Source organism: Camellia sinensis, chromosome 14 (assembly GCF_055761805.1).
Source record: "Camellia sinensis isolate YWXY chromosome 14, ASM5576180v1, whole genome shotgun sequence".
Lineage (NCBI taxonomy): Eukaryota > Viridiplantae > Streptophyta > Magnoliopsida > Ericales > Theaceae > Camellia > Camellia sinensis.
The window spans coordinates 10,107,050-10,126,958 of NC_138974.1; the positions used below are offsets into that span (position 1 = coordinate 10,107,050).

The following is a 19,909-nucleotide window of genomic DNA, read 5'->3' on the forward strand; positions in this document are numbered from 1 at the left end:
AGATTGTGCCTTGGAGGTGCAGTGATGCTGTGAGTTTGAGTTGAGCCCAGTTAAACCTGCATTGATTGATGAACTGAATGGTTGGTGTATTTAATGGACATCATGGCAGTATGTGTAATGGGTTACTATGGGGTGTGTTGGTGTGTGTTGGTGGACTGTATCTGAAGGGTGCCTTTTGGTGGAATGCATCTGAGATGGTGAGGTCTGCATCTGGGTTTTTGGTGGTCTGCTGTGAGAAAGCTCTGTGCTGGTCTGCATCTGTTTTGGCTGCAGCTATGCTGGTATGGCTGGTATGGCTGTAATGCTGGATTTGTTAAGTTCTGGTTGCTATTCTGTTTTGCAATGGGTTTTGTAATGCTGCTGTCCAGTTTGCTCCAGGTGCTGTGTTGATGTTATGGGTTGAAGTTTGGGGTGGTAATGCTTACTGTCTGGATGCTGTTGGGTCAACGATTGGGGCTGCCTCTGCTATGCTCATGCTTTGTTGTTGGTATTTCATGGTTTTGTAGATTGTCTGTTCAATTTTGGCTGGTATCTGCTGGTAGCTGTTCTGCTAAATTTTGCTGATCAATTCTGGTTGGTATCTGCTGGTGTCTGTGTTTGTCTGGTTCTTCTTTTCTTGTTTGTTGTTAGTTTCTCACCAACTGGAGCTTGGAGCTTGTGTTAGCTCCAAGCTCCTCTTTATTGATGTACTCGATCATCCTTCTCATGTTCTCATCAATAAAGATTTATTTTGCCGATCAAAAAAAAAAATTTGATAAAATATAAACTAGTTTGAGAAAAATAAATGTCAAAAAGTTATTTTTGAATTTTTAAAAATTATTTCTACTCACCAAATATTAAATTATATAAAAATGATAAATCTTTTACATTTTTATATTTAATTTTTTTACCAAATTAATTTTTAGAATGTGTTTTGGATGATGATCATGTAATATATGGTTACTTTTGTTGATATTTATAGACGGTTATCATGTACTATATGATTATTTTTGTTGTTGACAGATATTTTTAGATAGTTATCAAGTAATGAAGGCTTATTAGGCTTTTAATGTGTAATTGATATATTTAATATAGGAAACGTTTTTAGTTATGAATTTTTTGATTTAATAAATTGGTTTAATAGTGATATTAAAGTTATAGCCATGTTTGGCTTTTGAAAAAATAGAAACCAATTTAACGAAAATAAATATAAAAATAAAAATAAATTATTTAAAAAAATTATTTCTACCCTCCTAAAAGATAAAATTATATATTCACATGTTATTAATTTTTTTTACCAATTTAATTTCTAGTTTCTTCGAAAAAATTTTAGAAAATAAATTTTGAAAACCGAACTAAACAGAATTTTATAACTAAGAAAGTACCAACATTATTTATTTAAAAAAAGGCCATTATATTTTAAATAGCATACAAGTTAATCAATAAAAAATAAATTGTATGACGACTTTACCCTTAAAATAAATTATCGACAAAAAAAAATAATTATTCTTATTTAGAATAAAATTTAAAATTAAATATATTATAATTAAAATCTCAGGACGGTTAATGTGAGGTTAGAAGGGTTTTGGGAGGATCTGGGGTGCCTATTGTGCTGGTTTATGGCCTCATTTTAAGGTCCGGTTTGATAATGCGAACCGTTCACATTTTAAAGTATATCAAGTAGAACATACTTATAAAATATCAAATTAATTGAATATCGTTAACTTTTTCATCTACTCACATTTGTATCTATAAAAATAAATGATATTGTGAATTAAAGTATTAAAATTAATACAAATGTGAATAGATGAAAATGTTAACGATATTCAATTAATTTAATTTTTTATAGATATATTTTACGTGATATACTCTAAAATGTAAACTATTCGAACTATTAAATCGGATCCTAAAATGAACCTATAAGGTAGCACCCAGATCTGTTTTGGGATGTGATGCACAGTGGGTATGGTGTTTTTCCCTGGTGTGATCTAGTGGTGTGTTTTGGTTTGAAAGGGGGAATATTTTATTAGAGGGTTGATGGGTTGTGATGGTTAGCAGTGGATGGTGTTTGTCCTAATTGGGGAATAGTTGATGAATTATCTTTGTTAGTGGGGTGGGGTTTGGTGTAAAAGCGTGATCTAGGGTTTGGTGTGTTAGAGTTAAGTTCTTAACTCTTTTTATTTTTGTTTCTGGTTATTTTTTCGTTCTGTTGTTTTGTTGTTTTAAAAAAATTATGAGGCTGAGGTTGGTTTGATGATTGTGGTAGCAGTAGTAGGGATAGTTTGTACTTTTTGAAATCTCTCTCGATATTTATCATCTTCCTATGTCGTTAATTTCATATTTTTAATTAAATTTTTCTTTACTGATCAAATATATATATATATATATATGAGCTGATAGTATAATTCATCCAAAAATAAATACAAATAAATAGTAAATATTATAAATTTTAATAATTAAAATTATAAACTTTACCATAAATTTGTAATAAAATTTTTCTAAAATTATTGAACAGTGATATCCCCAAAGTTATTTGGTGCTCCAGGTACCACATGACTTTGCTAACAACTAATTACTAATTGTCAATTTGTCATAAGTTCTTATCATTTCTCAATTATCAACATAAATTAATGTGGGCTCACTTTTTCCATCAATCATATTTGGTTTGTGGCTCAACTTGTTTGTACTTTGTACCATGGGGCTGCAAATAACTTTTAAAAAATTGGTATGACAATGATTTAAACTAATGGGAACCGTAAAAATATTCAACACGATTAGAAGACTCAAATTATGCATGAAATTAGTGAGTAATAATTATTTTATTGATATGAATATGAATATAACATGACTTAATAATATAAATATTAAATATGTTAAATTAGTGTCAAATATATGTAACATTAAGTTTTTGTTTAATGAAAATTAACTGTATATTTTAAAATTATTTCCATTAAGAGGTGTCATTAATTTTTTTGAGTATTTGTGTAACTCCATCCATCCAAATAAAATATGTAAAACAAGTTTTGAGGTTAATATAACTTTTATTTTATTTTTCATTTAAGATATTGTATTTTTTAATTATTTATTTTAGAGTCAATATTGTACAAAAATATGATAATAGGGTGTGACTATTTAAAATTAGAGAAATGAATTGAGTTGACATCAAATATTCTTTAAATAATTTCATTTCGTAAAATTTAACTTGTAAGAAAATTTTAATTTTGTTATATATTTACTATTTTTAATTTTGTATGGCCCTTAATGGGAGGCTTTGAAAAAGACTTTTATTTTTATTTTTATTTTTAATGTGACACAATAACATGACAAAGAATGAAGGCTATTTAATCCAACAAGGCTACATGTACACTGGTGCAACACTACCCCTATGGCACTGAACTCAGTTGTCTTCCTCCATGAGCTCGTCATGGCTTTTCTCATCTTCCTCCTCACCCACTTCTTCATTCAATCCCTCTCCTCAAAAAGCACTAACCGGCTTCCTCCAGGCCCACGAGGGCTTCCACTCATTGGCGCCCTTCCCCTCCTAGGAGCCATGCCACATGCTACACTAGCAAAAATGGCTAAAAAATATGGACCCATAATCTACCTCAAAATAGGCACTAGTGGTATGGTGGTTGCCTCAACTCCAGCTTCCGCTCGAGCATCTTGGGAACTCCTCTTTATTTGGATGAGCCAACTTTCAAGAGAAGCAGACTTACATTTGCAAGAATTTGTATTGAAGTGCTAGCAAATAAAGAGATCCCTAAGTCTTTCAAAATAAATCTTGGTTATGGTGACCCATACGAGATTCAAGTTGAGGTACCATGGAAGCCTCAAAGGTGTGATGGTTGTAAGACTTTTGGCCATACCACTAATTTGTGCCCTCAAAAGCCAAAGTCTTTGAACCCTCCCTCCTTCAAACATGAGTGGAGAGTCAAGGACACTAAAACACAAATTCCGACTAAATGGGAAGTGGTGAAGAAAAAGGGGAGAGATAGTGGGCAAGGTTCAACGTCATTGATCAACAAAGAGAAAGAGACGCAGTCTTCTGTCCCCTCAACATCTAATGCCTTTGATGTCCTTGAATCGTGTGATATGGACGAGTTAGGAAATGGAGATTCAAGTCAAGAGTTGAGAAACAGAGGGAGTCCATCTCCAAGTGATCCTAGTTATGGGGAGACTTCAAAAGAGGATAACAGAAGAAAACTTAAAGCGAAACTTCATGACTTGAAGAATGCTAGAAGGAAATTCTGAATCCTTATTTTGTTGGGAATGTTGTGCTTGTTTTCTATAAGTTCAGTTTGTCTTTTGATGGAGTAGTTTATTTTGATTATTTTTGTGCTCCCATCAAAAGCTGTGTATTGAATTTCATTGTATATCTTTCTTTTTTGATTATAATATGACTTACTTATCCAAAAAAAAAGCTTCTACTATAGCGTTCCTCAAAGCGCTGGACACCAATTTCTCTAACCGCGCACCCAACGCGGGTGCAACCCACACGGCCTATAGATCCCAGGGCTTGGTTTTTCCCGATTACGGACCTAGGTGGAAGTTGCTTAGGAAATTAGGTGACTTACACATTCTTGGCGTGAAGGCTCTTGAGGGTTGGGCCCCGTTTCGCACGGTTGAGCTTGGCTACGTGTTGAAAGTTATGCACGATTTGAGTTGTCGTGGTGAGGCAATGGTGGTGGCGGAGATGCTGTCGTTTGCGATGGCAAATATGATAGGGAAAGTGGTGCTCGGCCGGAGATTGTTTGAGAAACAGGGTTTGGAGTCTAATGAGTTTAAGGACATGGTGGTGGAGCTCATGACTAAGGCTAGGTTTTTCAACTTTGGTGATTTTGTGCCTTCGTCTGTTGCGTCATGGCTCAACTTTGGAGGAGTTGAGCTTGGGACGAAGCATATACGTAAGAAGTTTGATGTGTTTTTAACAACGATGATTGACACTACAACAAGTTGGGTCTTGGATGACGAATTTTTTTCGTCTCCAAAGAGCTAATTTCGTCACTATAGATATTTGTGAGGAAATATTTTCGTCACCGGGTTCGTCATTGAATGCTTGTCACTAAAAAGCATCGTGACGAAAAATAATTTCGTCACCAATGAAATTACTTTAGTGACGAAACTTTTTGTCACCAATAAAACAATATTTTGTCACCAAAAATCCTCATTTTCGTCACCAAATAGTTATTCAGTACCACATTTATAACTTTAGTTGACGAATAAATTTGTCACGCATGTTGATCATTGATGAGGAAATAATTTCGTCGCAGTAAGATGTAAAGTTGACAAAATTTTTCGTCTCCAAATATCATACATGGGTGACAAAATATATTTCGTAACAAAAATATATATACATGACGAAATTTTTAATCACCAAACAACAAAATTAATGAAAACCTTCATATATAAACTATAGTAAATTTTGTCACAAAAAATATTTATTAGCGACAAATAGTCACTTTGTCATAATAACAAATACAAATGACAAAAACAATTCGTCACTAAACTTGTCCCATATTTTGTATTTCAATTTAAATTATTATTTTACAAATATCCCTACTCATATCCCAATAACCTTTTAAATGTACTAAGAAATCCACTAGCTATTATATACCACTCCATAAAAAAATTCACCAAAAAAGTTATATTATAAATCAAAATATATCCATCAAACAAATTTAATAATAATCCATTAAGTATAACAAAAAAACCATCAAAGCAAATCCAAAAATGAACTCACATGGAGTTCACAAAAAAAATCAACATTCAATCTTGATTTGCAACTAGAACCAAGTATCAGTTCAGGAAAAAAAAATTTAACACTTGATCTTGATTTGCAAGTATGCTTCCAAACGTCATCAAAAACCAATCTGTAAAGAAAATAAACAAAAAAATGTACATATATTAAAATATTATCAATTACATTGTATAGATCTCTTTATCCACGTCAATACAAATTGTGTACACAATGAACACTACCTAGCAAAAATACACAAAAAAATATACACGTAGTTTTGTCTCTATTTTGGTTAATGTGTATTTTAATAAGGGTCATGCTAAGTAAGAAGTAACTAATGAATCTATTTTCATTAAATACATCTTTAAACTTGTTAAATCTTAGTTAATAATTAGTGAAATTGTTGTGCTTTAACTAGTATATACTAACCAACATTTGAAAAATAAAAACATAAAACAAGCGGGACTTAGCAAAACGGCGATCTACGAGTTCATGGGATACCTCCTCCTTTAAATTGTCCTTTGAAACCTTGCTTCTTAAGAAACCTTGCTTCGTAGAAAAGAATGAAAATAAGGTCAGACGTGGGTGAAAACAGAATTTATGCTGTTCTTAATTTCAAGTGATTTTTTTCTGAGTACACTAACCTAAAGATTCAGAAGGAACCCACAATGACTAAATGATTTTAGCCCAACTGCTAAAGTAAGCCAAGCAGATGCTATTGATGTGTGCTTTGCCATGGTTAGACCATTGAGCGCAATCCCAGGACCAACAAAACGAATTGACTGCAAGTAAGGATATACCTGATGCTTACTGTATCACATGATTAGTAGGAAAATCCAAAAGTAAAACAAGAGAAACAAATGTAGACAGAAATATTTCAATTCAAACTTCTAGTTTTCCAGGTTACATGCAATTTTGTGAAACCAGCATCAATGATTGTTTATTGCCTGTTTGAATCAAAATTAGAAAGAAATTTTAAAAAATAAAAAATTGGACAACCATACATGATGTTCATGAGTCCATTGTGTGGACCATGACTACTAGTAAATACATTTTGGAAACAACATTAATAGTTGTCTTTGGTTATGTTTTTACTTTTTTGAAAGACCAAGCTGCTTGTCTGAGGTGGACATGATATATCTATAACAAAGAGACATGTATTTCATCTTTCTCATAAAATCAGTACACTTGTTGAGTATGTGATAAATTGCTAATAAACTACAACTTTTAGGCTAGCTATGGCCTTACTATTTTAAAATATATAGGCATCCATGAAAGAATAACAAAGAATCCCTGTATACAACGAAAAGAATATCAGTACCCAAAAATCATATATCTACACAATGAAAGATATGTACACAAGCATTCAAATACTTTAGACACCTAATCACACAATTGTATTGCGTATATATTCACAAATTAAGTTAGTGATTTGCAGGGTTCCTTCTTAGTATATCATTCTAACCAAAGAAAGAAAAGTATAATCAATTAACATACATTTACTTCGAAAAATTCTCTTATCTAAACATTTCTAAAGCATAAAAGGTTGACAAATAAGATCATACACGGGAGCCATATTGTGTCGATTTTGTGGAAACATATATAGCTGGATCTTGCTTGTCTTAAGAAAAAGATCTAAATAATACGAGAAGAAAAATGATACCATGCTCATGACAGCCAAGCTTCTAGTATAATTTGTCCTCCTGTCCAGCCAATTCTCAAAAGTGCAACTTTTTAACTAAAACACCTATCAAGAGGCAATGTAACTAAATTGAAAAAAGAATTCCCAGGAGAGAGCCAAAGATGCAGCATATTTCTTGAAGAAAACATACCCTTGTCAGGTCATTTCCTTCACTATTTTGCAGAGCATACTCAAACACCTCCACTTTAGCTATAAGTGGCAAATGGTCATAATCTTTAGCAAAATTAAGCATATGTTTGTGCTCTAGATTTAAGGTGATCTATATACCAGAAACATGCACAAAAAATTAGACGAAATGCGCGTGCGCGCGCGCGCACACACACACACAAAGCATCAAATGAACCTTAGCGGACCTTTCTAGCATCTCTTTACTCCGAATGAGATGGTGCAGGGTGTCACAATTTGGTACCCATCCTATTAATCCGCTATTTGGAGACAATGGAATGATAACATATCTTTGAATAGAAAGATCCTTCTCTGCAGTGTTTCTGGAATTTTCCAAAAGTGTGTTCACCAAACCAAAGAGCTGGCCAACATGCAAAATAAAATGTCATTGATAGAGTAACAAAAATAATATAAAAACACCACGTACAATTCCAATTTTGTAAACATAACCCTTATGTGCCTTAGAACCCAGCACCACTAGAAAGTGGATGCAGAAAACTAGAAGCCCCACTTCTTAAATAATCCCACAACCAACAACCAGGTCCAAAGGCTATTTCTTCTTCAAGAGAGTGATATCTAATCTAAAAATTATAAATGATGTTTAGATATGCAAAGTTAAAACCACAATTCAATAGATATATTCAGCAATGCAAACACAGCTCAGAGAAGACACTAGAATTGTCAAATTTAAAAAAAAAAATTAATTTAAAAAAAAAAACTATAAAATATATTTAATAGCTTTAAAATAAAACAAAAGAAAGCTATAAAATCTATACATCAAGTCTGTAGAATGGAGCATGGAAGGAGCAACCTCATGTTCCTCATCTATACTTCTTTAACATTGAACACAAATTCAGACTAAAGCATGCTTTGAGCAAAATTTTAGAGTTTTGTACTCATAATTTGCTACTTTTAAGCATGATTCTTATCTAAATTCAATCTGAAAAGTAGGACTTTTAACCATTATTGTAGTAGTGACTCTATTGAAATGTTTTATACATATGGATATCCTATGCTGTCTGTGTTTAGAAAAGTATGTAAATGACATCCTTAGTTAGTCCCATGTACTAGGGGACAACAAACTTACTAATACCTCATAGGAATGAAATCTTCTTTGCCTTATGTGTGTGTAGTATTGGGTTGTCATGCCCATCATTTATTCAATATCATATTGATATAGTTGTATAGTAGAGTTGGTTATATACACAAAAACAGAGTTCTAGTCATGGCTACATCCTTTTGGAATTGTATTAAAAAAAAATTAAGAATGAAATTCTAAAGCCAACAACATTTTCATGAAAACCATGAAGAGTGTGACACCTCTCATGCCACCTGACAACCAAACTAAACAATAATGGCTTGAAGCAACCAAATTAGAGGCATAACCACAACAAAACAACCATGGTCTGAACCAACCCAAAGAGGCACAACCTATGGTGGTATTCTAAGATTTCATTTTCTTGGTGTTCTCAATGTTAGTATTGATACATATCTTTGCTAATATTTAAAAAAAAAAAAAATGGCAACTAAATTATTATATATACATGGAATTTAATTAAAAATAATCTCTCTTTATCTCATTTCTTTCTCCTATCATTATACTATTTAGCTTCTAATGAATTCAGGCACATTCTTAAGTTGAAAACAATTACAAGTAATCTCACTTTTTCTGAGTTAAATAAGCTAAAAAAAATCAAATAATCTAGAATCTAGGATTGTAGTCAAACACCATCATTTGACCTTTTTTTTAATCCAATAATAACACTAAACCCAAAGATTTATTTATAATTAAAAAAAACAAAATTCAAACCCATTAAGAAATGAATTGAACAAATACAAATTCTATTAAGAGAGTGGAATTGAACAAATACAAATTCTGTTATATATTAAAATTAAGAATTCTATTAATACAAATTCTTTTAATCAATTGGGCTCTACCAGCATACGACAACACTTTATTAGCTCACGATTGAATCGTCTTAGTAATCCTAGCAACCAATTGATCAGAATCTATTTTACACAACTTAGTAGAGACAAAAGGAACCCCCAAATACCTCATAGGAAGCTTCCCATCTTTAAAATCCATAATAGAAAGCAACTCACCTCTCAAGTGACAGTCCATATTCCAGCAAAGAACATACGACTCTTAGGATGAAAGATCTTATGGGACTCTATTTATGAAAAATCTTATGAAAAAGCTTTATTTTTGATACAATCTGAAATCTAATTCCAATGAGATGCAAAAAATGTAGACCAACTAAACTAACCTCAGCTGATCAAGAAACAAATGATGCCATATTACTGTCGTGACCATCAAAAATCAACCAGCCCTAGGAATTGATCTTGAACCCCAACAAATTAGGGCCTTCTAGATGACTATTTAAACCCTTCATCAATCATTTTTTGGTTTTAAAATTTTAGCTGATAAAGCAGAGAACTCATCATCGGTTGTGAGAGTGGATTGTCATATATATAACTCATCATCTGATCGCCTTATGTAGAATTCAGCGAGGGTTTGAATTGGGGTTTTGGTTTGGGAGGGTTTCAAAGGGTAGATCGAGATGGAGAGAGATAGTGAGGCAGAGATAGAGATAGAGATAGAGATAGAGAGATGGTGAGATAGAGATGGAGCACTCCAACTGGGACTGATCTTTGCCAGATGTCGGAGGTAAGGGTTTGGCTAGAAAGAGGGTTGGGGTTAGAGAAGCGGGCGGTGGAGAATCTAGGGTTTGTGGTTGTAGTGATGGTCGTTCTGGAGAAGAAACAAAGAAAAAATGATGGAGAGAGAGAGAGACGAAAGCTATGGAGAGAAACAAACAGACAGACAGACACAGAGAGTGCTAATGCCAGGTAATGTTTGACACTCTGAAATTTTATGTTGGTGCTATTTTTTTTGGTCACATTTTTTAGGATAGCATTGTGTATTATGGAAAGTGTAATATTTTAAATGGTTAATTTTTTGTGGGTCGTGAAAAGTATAATTTTTAATGATTAATTTTTTGTGTCGTGAAATATTTAATATTTTTATCAATTTATAGATGCGTGTTGTGTATAGTTGATGTATTAACGGTATGTCATATGCACGTTATAAATTTTTTTATTATTTACAGTTAACATTGCAAGTCATAAAAAAATCATCATTATTAACATTTACGACCTACGCAATACACACATCGCAGTTGAGAAATTATTTACGATATGTAAAAAAAGCAAGTTATAAAAATAAGAAACCACAGCTTGCATTTACTATATGTCGTTGATATGAAGCTGTAAAAACCCAATTTTGTTGTAGTGGATAAACATAAAAGGGGTAAAAAAATTAAAACCCTACTCATTTTTTTCATTGTCGCTTAATACATCAAAATTTTCCCACCAAAATTGGTGACAACATTTTTTCCTCACCAGAAGATCTCAAAACTATTAAAAAATTTTGGTAACGAAAGCATATTTCTCATAAATAATTTTATAATTAGTGATCAATTTTTTTCTCACCAAAAGTCTCAAAATTTTGGCGCCACCCAAAAAAATTAGTGAGAAAATTTTTGGTGACGAAACTTAATTTTTCCTCACCTAAAAGAAAGTATTTATTGACGAAAATAAATTTTATCACCTATCATTTTTATTTTTTTTATTATATGTGACAAAATTTATAAATTTTTATTTAGTGGCGAAATTTATTTTCTTCACTAGTTTTCGTCATCAGGAGGCGCTGATGGAAGAGAACATGAGGCATCGAAGGAGACAGGTGGAGAGGCTCGGAGATGCGACGTCGACGACGGCACTGAAGAAGGAGAACAGGCAACATCGGTGCGCTAGAGGAGAACACTCTGAATGAGGACTAACTTGTGTTTTGTTTTGTGAGAGAGATATGAGAGGAAAACTAATAAACAAAACAAAACCAAAAAACAAAAAAACAAAGGAAAAAATTAGTAGTCTATTTTTTTTTTCTGTCTAATCTGTCAAAATTTTCCCTTCAAAATTAGTGAATTCCTATTTAGTGTAAAAATTCATATTTTGAAGTGTAAAAAGAGGGGGGGGAATTTTTATTTTTTTAAAAAAATTCATAAATATTATACTTTTTAAGTATATTTATGTTATGCGTGTCTGAAAAAAAAAAAACTTAGAATATTAAAAAAATTCATTGAAAATATAATTCGAAAAATAAAAAAGTAAATTTTTTGAAAACCAAAACCGAACAAGTTGATTAGTGACGAAAATATATTTCTCACTATATAATCTTAAAATTTACAATATTGAGTTTTCAAAAAAAAATGTAAAATTATTGGTGACGAAAATATATTTCTCACTAAAAATTTTATAATTGGTGATAAAAAAATTTCTCATCAAAAGTCTCAAAATTTTGGCGCCACCAAAAAAATTTAGCGGGAAAACCTTCGATGACGAAATTTAATTTTTCCTCACCTAAAAAGAAATATTTATTGACGAAAATAAATTTCGTCACTAATTATTTTTATTTTTTATTATATGTGACAAAAATTTATAATTCGTCATGAATTACTCTTATTTAGTGACGAAATTTATTTTTTTCATTACTTTTCGTCACCATAGGTAACTTTTGTTGTAGTGTGAGGAACACAAGGCTGAATCTTATGAGCAGAACAAGGAAAAGCAGGATTTCCTAGATGTTCTTATGGCTGAACAAGAAAATTGAAGGGATGATGAGAGGCTCAGCGTGACCAATATTAAGGCTGTACTCTTGGTATTCTTCTTCAAGGCCCTTCCGTAGTTACATTTTTTGATTTGTCGTGTTTTGTGTTTTTTTTTTCTCCTTCTACATGCACAAAATATTATAATAGAATTACACTCAACTCTTTCATACATGATGGCATCCATATATTTAAGGGTTATGTTAGGTTTCATGAAAAAAAATCATGAAAACTATCATGAAAGGATCTGCACCGTCAGATCGATCAGGTATGATTTTCATGATCTAACAGTGCAGATCCTTTCATGATGGTTTTCATGATCCCTTTTTCATGAAACTTAGCATTTCCCTATATTTAATATGCCATAGTTCATGTTAGAAGATTTTGTTGGATTCTGTGCACCTACAAATTTTTTTTCATTTTTGTTATAGTATCCGAAACACCAACTCATTAATGATATTTAACTAGGGATTCATAATGTTTTACTAATATTTTTATTAAATATCTCATATGTAAGTCTCACATTATGTAAGTTTCACACCTATATGAGATATTTAATAAAAATATTGATAAAATATTTGAGATTCCTAAAAATACTCTATTCACTATACATGATAACATAGTTCTAAATCGCGGTATCGGGTAACGTAATAGTATCGATCGCGGAGTATCGGTATCGATAGTATCGACTGGTATGTATTGGGAATCGGGTGTCCCGGTCGTGAAATATTAGAAATCATTAGCAATCCCTCTAAAACTCAATTTTCTGTATTTTTTTTTACTCTTTTAACCTTAATTTATTATATTTTAATCAAAATTTTGATATGCAAGAACACTTTTGACTCATTTTCAACTAAATGATATGTTAAACTTTTAATAAAAAAAATTGATATGAAAATATTTTTTAACTTATTTTAACAATGAAATACTTCCAAATACACAACAAATCCACCATAAACACAATCACCTTCGTGTACCTGAGAGTATCTATGTTTTCTTATCCATTTCATTCCCCCGTGCCATATTATAAATATAGCCACGAACATTCCTATTCCCTCTCTCTCTCTCTCTTTCTCTCTATCTCTAAAAGATGCAGAATAGTGGCGTCACGACACAAAAAAATAGAAAAAAAAAATATATATATATATATATATATATAATATGCCATAGTTCTTGTAAAAAGATTTTGTTGGATTCGGTGCACCTACAAAAAAAATTTCATTTTTTGTTTTTGTTAAAATTCAATGTATAAAAAGAAATAGAGAATTGTATTATTGATTAATGTGTTGATATTCTGTGTATATTACAAGGAGATGTGCACTCTCTTTTATAGAGAGGCAAAGATACATAGGGTGGCATAAAGCAAAGGATAATTATTAAAGCTAACATAATGCTGTACTAAACATAATGATAACACTAGCAATACTAACATAGAATACTAACATCACTAACATATAATACTAACATATTTTAACAGCCCCCCGCAAACTCAATGAGGATAGAAACTAACCAACTTGAGTTTGGAGAGAGGAACAAAATAAAAATAAAAGAGGATAGGAGACACTGTATGGTCGTGTCAGACCGGTGGTGAAGACACTGGATGGTGGTGTCATAACGTTGTAGAGGACACTGTATGGTGGTGTCACAACGTTGTAGAGGACACTGTATGGTGGTGTCATAACGTTGGAGAGGACACTGTATGCTAACCGGAATCAAATGTCGGGACAGTTTATGGGGTCATGTCGGACCGTTGTAGCAGGACAGTTTACGAGGTCATGTCGGACCGATGTAGCATGACAGTTTACGAGGTCATGTCGGACCGATGTAGAAGACAGTTTACGGGGTCATGTCGGACCGATGTAGCAGGACAGTTTACGGGGTCATGTCGGACCGTTGTAGAAGACAGTTTACGGGGTCATGTCGGACCGATGTAGCAGGACAGTTTACGGGGTCATGTCGGACCGTTGTAGCAGGTTGTGGTGGTGCACCAAGGGGGCGACTTAGGGAGTGCACCATGAGGTGGCTTGAACATGATACTGTGTATAACCCCTCCTCAAACTCAAATAGGTGTGAAGATAGAAACCTATTTGAGGTTGAAAAGGAATTGATAAAGCTGACCGGTGTAGAAGACACTGTATGAGGGTGTATATAGGCTGCCCAAAAGATATACATGGATATATATATCGAGCCCTCAAAAGTCGCGCCCTCGAAAGGTGTGCCCAATCTGTCAAAAGGCGTGCCCAATCCATAAAAAGACGTGCCATCAAAAGGCGTGCCAAGTTGTCGGCGAGCGCCGAGCGGCGCATGATGCGCGTGTCTGCCTCTTCGTCAAGGTCTTTATAAATCGAAGCGGAGGCTGAGGCTGAGGCAGAAAACCCGCTAAAAAACTCGAAAAAACTCTTCGTTGTGTTGAGAGAGAGTATCTGTAACACTCTGTTGCGAGAGATATTCTGTAACACTTTGTTGCCCAGAAAATGGCCTCTTCGTCCCGCCCTCTGCTTACTCTCTTTCCCGACCTCAACGAGTCCACAAGAGAGATAACTGGTGCGGTGTCCCGTGAACCTCAACCAAACACCACTGGGTTTGCTCCGTTGAACTTTCCGATGCAGTCGGTGGAGCAAAAAATGGCAGTGCAAACGGATGTGGAGGCTAATCAGTATACTTTGAAGGCATGTGTGGAGTCCATGACGGCGGTCACAAACTTGTCGCACCGGCTGCAGAGTAGAACAAATGAGGTGCAGCAATTAAACGCCCAACTGGCTCTGCTCCAACGCATGTATAAGGATGCGCGAGCAAAGATAAGCGTGCTAAAGACGGAAAACAAGGAGCTGAAGCGGAAGGCCACCGTGATGTTCCGATTTAGAGGGCCGCCATATGCTGCAGTGGAGGAGCAGGGAGTAGTGATCATGCCCAGTGGAGTGGGTGACACGGAGGCAACACCGGCAAGGGCCGGCCAGGACGGAGGCAAGAAGAAAAGACCGGCGGCAGAGTAGAGAAGAAAAATCCCACCTGTGAATGTGGTTGTTTGTTTGTATTTTGTTTTGTTTTTTTTTTTTTTTGGTGTAAAATGTGGATCGGGGTTGATCCCGATATGAATAAAATGAATTTGGTGTGCAAATCTTCTTCTGTGTGGTTTTTTTTTTTTTTTTTTTTTTTTTTTTTACTCAGACCCATGTTCGCCGGATGGAAGGCGAAAAATAGAGAGGTAGAAAATAAAGTATAAAAGAAAAGAAAATTGAAGAGAAATGGGTGAATGTGAAAGGAATAAAAAATTAAAAAGGAATGTGAGATTCAAATGTGGTTGGACAGGTCCTACACTAATGGAAAAATAAGAGAAGGGTATGGGGTTTGTTTGCTTTTCAAAAGATGGATTAAAATAAATATAAAAAAAAAAAAAGAAAAGAAAGTGGTGTGGGGAACAGGAAGGAAAAAAAGAAGTGGAGACCATGATGAAAGGAATGACTGAACCAACCTCTCTCTCTCTCTCACACACACACAGCTTCAAGTGTATGGCTATTCTACTTCTGATGAGGATGTTGCTACTCCACATCTCAGTCCTCTTAATAAAATTCATACACTCAATCATATGGGTTCCATTGAAGTTTCAACGACACTTTAGGAAGCAAGGCATAGGGGGGCCTAGCTACCGTCCGATCCTCGGAAACTCGGCCGAGATCAGTCGGCGCATGATTGCCGAAGCCGAATCGAGGCCGATAACTGTCAACCATGACATTGGTCAGAGGGCGATGCCGGACTACTACAACTGGTCAAGGGCTTATGGGAAGACATTTCTGTACTGGTTTGGACCAAAGCCTCGGTTGGCTATAGCCGAACCAGAGATGATAAGAGTGGGTCCTTTGAGAAGCTTGAGTTCAACCCTTTGTCCAAGCTGCTCTTTGGACAAGGACTTCGTGGTTTGACCGGTGACACCTGGGGGTTCTGCCGTGTACGACGAGGTGGGTCACGAGAAATTGCTCGGCGTGGACAGAGTGGTGGAGGGGGAGACCAGGGAACTCAAGGTTGACGCCGACGAAGATCCGACCGTCGGATCCTAATCTGACGGCGCCGACGTGGAGAGAGGAGGGCGAGCTAGGGTTTGAGCTGATTAGACGAAGGTAGGGAGGAGTTGCAGGAGAGAGAGGCCTGAGTTAGTCTCCATTGATGAGGCCTCTGATGCTGCAATCACAAATCTGGGTCCATCCATTTTGGTGAATCAATGGTGATATATATGTGTGTGTGTGGGTATGTGGATATATGTATGTAGATTGGTCTTCCTCTGTGAATATGGGAAGGAGAGAAGATGGGGTTGGGAATGGTGCCTGGTTGGATTTGAGAGAGACAGGAGGGGGGAGGCATGTGTAGAGGTCCGGCGGGCGGCCAAGGCGAGGCTGCCGCCTGCCGGTGAGGCAGAATGACTAGGTTCTTAACCTTGCTCTGATACCATGTTAAAATTCAATGTATAAAAAGAAATAGAGAATTGTATTATTGATTAATGTGTTGATATTCTGTGTATATTACAAGGAGATGTGCACTCTCTTTTATAGAGAGGCAAAGATACATAGGGTGGCATAAAGCAAAGGATAATTATTAAAGCTAACATAATGCTGTACTAAACATAATGATAACACTAGCAATACTAACATAGAATACTAACATCACTAACATATAATACTAACATATTTTAACAGTTTTAGCATCCGAAACACCAACTCATTAATGATATTCAATTAGGGATTCCTAATGTTTTACTAATATTTCTACTAAATTTTTTATATGTAAGTCTTACATCATGTCAATCTCACACTCATATAAGATATTTAGTAAAGATGTTAGTAAAACATTTGGAATTCCTAACAATACTCTATTCACTATACATGATAAAAGTATTTTATCCTACGGCTACAAATGAGCAAAGTTGGACAGAAATTTTGGGTGTTGATGCCTCTTTGCTAAGAATTAGTCGATCTTAATAATCAAACTTGAGCTCAGCTTGTTAAGTATTCGAGAAACTCGAACTCTACTTAGTCAACTAAATTATATAAATGAGTTGAATTTCAACTTAAACTTGGACTTCAAAAAAAAAAAAAAAACACTTAAATTAATTTGTTTATTAAATAAAAAAGACAAAATTATGAACAAAATGTAAATTAATGCTTATATTAATATACGCAAACATAAATAATAAAATAAAATAAATACTCAAAATAGATTTAATATATTATTATAAATAAATATTAATTTGTTCTCTTGAGGTTTACTTACCTTATTGAACCGAGCTTGCGTTAATTCGAGCTCAACTCAATTATTAAAGGAGCTTAAAAATTGAGTTCAAGTTTGTCCATTTATAAAACAAACTGAACTTCAACGAGTTTTAAATGAGTCGAATCCAAATTGTTTATAAATAGTTTGATTGCTTTGTCGGCTTAATCCTAACTTTATTGATATCAAATTGTTACATTTGTATGCATGTACTTAATTTTCACATTCCATGCTATAAATACAGTTTCATTTCCTTTGCCAGAATATATTTACTGCAGGCACAGATACATCATCGAGCATTATTGAATGGGCACTAGCGGAGATGTTGAAAAACCCAAAAATCCTAAACCAAGCTCAGGAAGAGATGGATCGAGTTATAGGCCGAAACCGAAGGCTAGAGGAATCCGACATACCCAAACTCCCATACTTACAAGCCATATGCAAGGAAACATTTCGAAAGCACCCCTCAACACCTCTCAATCTTCCTAGAGTCTCGGCCGAAGCTTGTGAAGTGAATGGCTGCTACATTCCGAAGAACACTAGACTTGCTGTGAACATATGGGCAATAGGGCGAGACCCGGATGTGTGGGAAAACCCACTAGATTTTATCCCTGAAAGATTTTTGAGCGGAAAGAATACAAAGATAGATCCGCTTGGAAACCATTTCGAGCTTATACCATTTGGATCTGGAAGGAGGATCTGTGCCGGTGCTAGAATGGGGGTTGTGTTTGTTGAGTACATTTTGGGCACATTGGTGCACTCTTTTGATTGGAAACTAGCTCATGGGGCTGCTGAGCTCAACATGGATGAAGCTTTTGGTCTTGCACTGCAGAAGGCTGTGCCTCTTTCGGCTATGGTGAATCCCTGGCTTCCAGCTAGTTTGTATGTTGCAGCTTAAGGGCCTGTTTAATGCTACAGATCATGAATTCAGATACAAAAAAAATACTAAGAAAAACAGTGTAGGGTTCATACTCATTCTAAATATAAGCTCCAATATAAAATTTGAGTTTGGATGACACACTGTTTTCTTTGTTATTTTTCTGTGTTTGAATTCTTAATCTGTAGTATTATTGGTTATCAAGCTTTTCTTAAAATGTTTTTTTCCTCAAACCTAAGTAATTTTAAATTTATTTTCTAAACTTGTTTTATTTTTCTGAAGTCATGTTTTGAATCATATTTTCAAAACATGGCTTTAAAAAATTTAAAACAGTTTGAGTTTACAAAATAAATTTAAAATCACTTTGATTTGAGTCATTGAAGTCGAGTCACAAATAAAGCCCATGGAGAAGTCTGTTATCGGAAATAATTGGAAATTTTTCATGCAAAAAACAATTTGGTATGAAAAAGATCTAGTCCATTGTCAAGTACGTGCCAATATGTGTCTCTTAGCATTCCAATGTGTGAGTTGTTAGTTATCTAAGCGTGTATTAATTACAGAATTCGCATAATATCTAGACTATTTCATGTGTATTATAGTCACTCCCTTGTCTTTAAAATATGTATGTTATGTAATGACGCAACATATTAAATGAATATTTTTTCGGCAGTGATAGGTACCTCGAAACCGAGCGGCTCGAAATGGCTCGAATTCAAAAACGGCCTCGTTTTTTAGATGAAGGTGAAGCAGAACCAGAAGCAGGGGAGGGAGGAGGAGGAGGAGGAAGGAGGAGGGACTAGAGGGGGAGGAGGAGGAGGAGGGACTGGAGGGGGCCCAACATTTGGGGCTGGAAGCGGGGGCCGAGGGGCGGAGGCGAGGCAGAGCCGGCGATCGTTGGTGCTGCGACGATCGGCGGCAGCGAGGCGACGACGGTGGCGATGGCGAGGCGAGCAGCGACGATCCTCTCTCCCTCTTTCTCCTCTGTTCTTCCTCGTCTCTTCTTCCTCTCTTCTCTCCCTCTTTCTCCTCTGCTTCTTCCTCCTCTCTTCTCTCCCTCTTTCGAGCCAATTCGAGCCATTGGATTCGAGCTACGGCTTATTTCTGATATTTTTTATCGTAATATAAATCAGTTCTTTATATATTTGGGTGATCGTAGCATTCAAGCCAATTATGTTGTTAAATAGAATGACTTAAGTCCATAAATTAAATATGGAAAAACTTATGTTGAGGAGGTTCAAGTTAGAGTCGGTAGTGGACGAGATCTGGTCCTATCTTTCCCATCAACGGAGGTCATGAGGGAAAAACTTATGTCTATGAAGAGCTGGCTCAATGAATGGTGCGATTCAGTCCTCGAATGGAAACAGGGGATGTCCTTGGCTCAAGAACGGCATGTTTGGCTTAGTTGCTATGGAGTTCCACTAAATCTTTGGAATTGTAACACTTTCATTAACATTGGCAAGGTGTGGGGTGTTGTGTCTGCTTTAGATGAGGACACTCGTAACTTAAACCATTTTCAATATGGA

At 35.0% G+C, this 19,909-nt stretch overlaps 2 pseudogenes; one reads left to right on the plus strand and one right to left on the minus strand.

Annotated features, from left to right (window-relative positions):
* Nucleotides 1–3,364: 3,364 nt before the first annotated feature.
* Nucleotides 3,365–18,407, plus strand: LOC114309335 (flavonoid 3',5'-hydroxylase 2-like; annotated as a pseudogene).
* LOC145807849 (serine/threonine-protein kinase TOR-like) lies at nt 6,361–9,705 on the minus strand (annotated as a pseudogene).
* Nucleotides 18,408–19,909: the final 1,502 nt, after the last annotated feature.